Below are 4087 nucleotides of genomic sequence, written 5' to 3'. Positions count from 1 at the left end.
ACTAGAGATATTGTAGCTGATGTTAGATGGATCTTAGCTGAAAGCAGGGAATACCAGAAGAATGACTATCTATGTTTCATTGATTATGCAAAGGTTCAACCTGGAGAAAGTTAAACCAGGCTGCTCCTTGGAGGCAAGGATTCTGAAGCTTCATCTGACATACTTTGGTCATGTTGCAAGGGGGACCAGTCCTTAGAGAAGGACATCATGCTTGGGAGGGCAGAAGGACAGCACAGGAGAGGAAGACCCTGTATGAGGTGTATTGATTCATTTACTGGGATTAACACAAGATAGAGCAGGGTTTAGGGCTGTTGTACATAGGGTCGCTATGAGTCCCAGGCAACTCGGCAGCACATAACAACAAAAAATACACACACGTACACACGAAGCAGGAGCGACTTCAGCATGCCTCTGGGAACTGAACTTTGGGAAACAATGATAGTTATAGAAAGGCTTCGGTTCTTTTGTTCATAGGATTGCTATGAATTGTGCTCAGCTTGAAGGCAATCAACAACAATGTATGGGAATGATCATATGAAATACAATGTGAATGAAAGCATTGTGAAACACAGTTTATATGAATGAAGTATATATGAATTTTGTTTGCAAATCAATGTAACATTAATAGAAGTTTTTAATAAACAGATCTAAGTCTTTTGAGCAAGTGGTCCTGTCAAGTGAAAACACAGAGGGTCTTGAAACTGCTATTCTCCCTTTTTTTTTTTAATTTTCACCTCAGGTGAGAGTCAGCAGATGATGGGACAGACTCTATGCTTCAGTCAGATGCTGAGGTTCTCTGGGCTCGGCAGTGGACTCGCTTGTGCCCTCAGCAAGTTTTTTGCCTCTCTGAGGCTGTTTTCCTTATCAGTAAATGAGGGTTGGGGCTGAGTAGAGAAATATTGGTACACATACTCTCCATAACCCCTTCCACGTGTGAAGTAGCCTGAGGAAAAAATTAATGACTTAGTATCTTCTTTTATTGCAGGAAAGAGAACTCTGGTGGCTTAGTTAGTTGTAAGGAGAGGCACTTCAAACCCAAAGGCAGATGGTTCAAATCCACCAGCTACTTGAAGGTAGAAGATGGGCAATCTCTTCTCCTGTGATTTACAGCCTCCAAAATCCTGCTGGAGGGTCAGCTATGAGTGGTTCTGACTCAACGGCATGAGTTTTGAGTTTTCATTGAAAGAAAGCAAGAAGGTAAAATTGGAAAGAAAGAATTAATTGTACTTAATTCCATACAATTTGAAAGACTCCTGGGAAAGGATGCATTGTTTTTAAAATATCCCTAATTAAGCAGAAGTCTTTTTATTGAGCTGAAGTTTATGTTTTCTCCTTCACCTGGAGTCTGTGCCCCTTTATTAAGCCTTTATGAGCAGATGCTGCATGCGTTCAGGGCTGACATGAGGTATTGTTCCTGCCCTGATTGTCATGGGGATTGGATGGTTCCAATAAAATGAGGATAAGATAGGGGAGATAAAGACCAGAAAGAAAGCAAGCTCACTAATAATATGGGTAAATGTGTCCCATTTTCATGTTATCTACTACAAGTGGGAAGTTGCTGTGGCAGGCCTTTTGTGTCTGTGATATTTTTACATGTTCATAGAAAATAAACAACAGAGGTGAACAATAAAGGCTACACTAAGAAAGAGGTTGTTAGGATCAGAATCAAGTCTGCAGTGGCTGATAGTGAACCCTGACTCATCTGTGACACATTTCTAACACCATCATTACTGAAAAATTGGGAAACACAAGTAGTTCAAGCAAAACAAAACAGCCCAGGGGACAAGAACATCATGGAAATCTTGTATTGTGGAAGACTTGTCATTTCTGAGGGCCTTTGTACATAACCATTCACCACTTCCCAGCATTCTTCATTTCAAACACCCAGACATACCATTTTTCACCTTCATACTCTTGCATAGTTCTATTCTCTTGGCCTAAAATACTTCCTTCCCTACCAGCAGCCTAGTGGGTAAGGGGTTGCACTGCCAACACAAAGCCAGATGGTTCGAATACACCAGCTGCTCCCTGGAAAAAAAGATAGGCAATCTCTTCCCTTGCAATTTATTGCCTCTGAAGCCAACTACGGTCAACTATTAGTTAGTTACAACTCAACAGCACACAAACAATTCTGTTCATCTTTCTGGACTTCTTTACCCAAAACTTCTCTGAGTCTCCAAAGTTGAGCCAGGTGTTCCTCCAATGCATCCCTATAGTCTTGTATTAAAATTGCCTTTGTGTTCACTTGAGGAGCTCTGGTCGTGTAAGGTGTTTCATGCTGTGTTGCCAACTGAAAGGCCAATGATGAAATCCACCAGGTACCCCACAGCAGAGAGATGACACATCTCCTCCTATAAAGATGTACAGTTGAAGCCAAACAGAGGATCACTATGGGCTGAAGGCAGTGTGTTTGGTTTCTTCATTTGTGGTACTTGCATTTAAACCTCCAAGACTGTAAGCATCTTGAAGACTGTTACTGTTTTTTTTTTATATCCCCAGAACCTCACAGTGTGAAGAAGTGCAATGTAAATTAACCTTTGCATGGCATGACCCACTCTCCTGGCCTGGTCATCCACTTTTCTTTCTCTCCTAGGATAAAATTAAATAAACTAGTGAAATGAATCAGTACTTTTGTAATGATATTCTATGCTCCATCACTAATAAAATATCTTAAATGCTTAGAACCAAGCCTGACAAAAATCACTCAGACGTTCAATAATATTCTTCCTTCTCTTTTTCCAATCTCTTTACCACTACCACCCTCATCCTCACATCATCCTTTTCTTATATCCTTGTTTGTCTACTGTAAATCTCAGTGGTCTTTCATACACATCATTGTTTAAAGCAAAACCTTACACAAGAAGTGGGGGGCGGGGAAATCCTTGAGAGGATCAAGGGAAAATGTAGAACCACTTGCATGATGTTCTTGTTGTTGTTGTTGTGTGCCATTGAGTCAGAGCTAACCTATGGCTGACCCTCCAGCAAGATTTCAGAGGCAGTAAATGATACAGGAGGAAACTTCCTATCCTTCCACAGAGCAGCTGGTGAATTTGAACCACATGACAGTTTGTATGATAAGCCATAAAAACAATACTGGTCAAATCATTTGAAGCGCATTAGCATATAAGGAGACTGTGGGCTTTGTTGTAAGAAAGGTAGTGATCAGAGCAGGAAGGGAACCGCTCCCGAGCGCGGCCGTGTCGTCTCCCGGCTGTGCTCCGTGCTGCCTCCGCCCTCAGTCCGTCCTTCCGTTGGTCCTCGGTCCGAACGCAGGATGAGTGGCCTGCGCGTCTACAGCACATCAGTCACCGGTTTCCTCGAAATCAAGTTCCAGCAGAGTGAGGTGACTCGCATCCTGGACGGGAAGCGTATCCAGTACCAGCTAGTGGACATCTCCCAGGACAACGCCCTACGAGACGAGATGCGAGCCTTGGTGGGCAACCCCAAGGCCACCCCGCCCCAGATTGTCAACGGAGACCAGTACTGTGGGGACTATGAGCTGTTTGTGGAGGCTGTGGAATAAAACACACTGCAGGAGTTCCTGAAGTTGGCCTGAGCCAAGCCCACCATGGTTCTCCCGCTGGACTCCATCACCAAATTCCCCCAGCCCTCACCCGGCCATGAAAGACCCTGTGACCAGTTTCCTTTCATTCCTCACTGCCTGACCTTAGAACCCTTTTCTTCCCAACTGTTACCCTTTCTCCCCTAATAATAGCCCTCTCTCCTCCATTCAAAGGCAACATTCCTTACCCACTAGTCTTAAGCAAAAGCCCCAGTACTGGCTATCCTGGCCAGACCCTGAGGCTGCCATCCTGCCTGGCACTGGCTGACAGACACCTTTGTGGTGTCATCAGCAAGAGCCCTGCCAAAGGCCCCACAGTCCCAGTCCTGAGAACACCCAGAGACAATTAAATGTTCCATTCCATTAAAAAAAGAAAGAAAAGAAAAGAAAGGTAGTGATCACTTCTCTCTAACTTTATCATTACCACTCCCCTTTTCTCCTGGATGCCAGATAACATCCTCTTACCTGGTCTCCTAGCTTTTGTGCTGACGCCACATCTTCCTGTTCAATCAAATGATTTACAAA

General features: G+C 43.7%; 1 pseudogene; it reads left to right on the top strand.

The window, feature by feature from the left end:
• Positions 1-3274: 3274 nt before the first annotated feature.
• LOC102867038 lies at positions 3275-3556 on the top strand (annotated as a pseudogene).
• The last annotated feature ends 531 nt before the right edge of the window (positions 3557-4087 follow it).

Source organism: Elephantulus edwardii, unplaced genomic scaffold, assembly GCF_000299155.1.
Source record: "Elephantulus edwardii isolate Elephantulus edwardi_28Jun2011 unplaced genomic scaffold, EleEdw1.0 scaffold01311, whole genome shotgun sequence".
Taxonomy (NCBI): Eukaryota; Metazoa; Chordata; class Mammalia; order Macroscelidea; family Macroscelididae; genus Elephantulus; species Elephantulus edwardii.
This window is presented reverse-complemented; position numbering and strand designations above follow the sequence as displayed.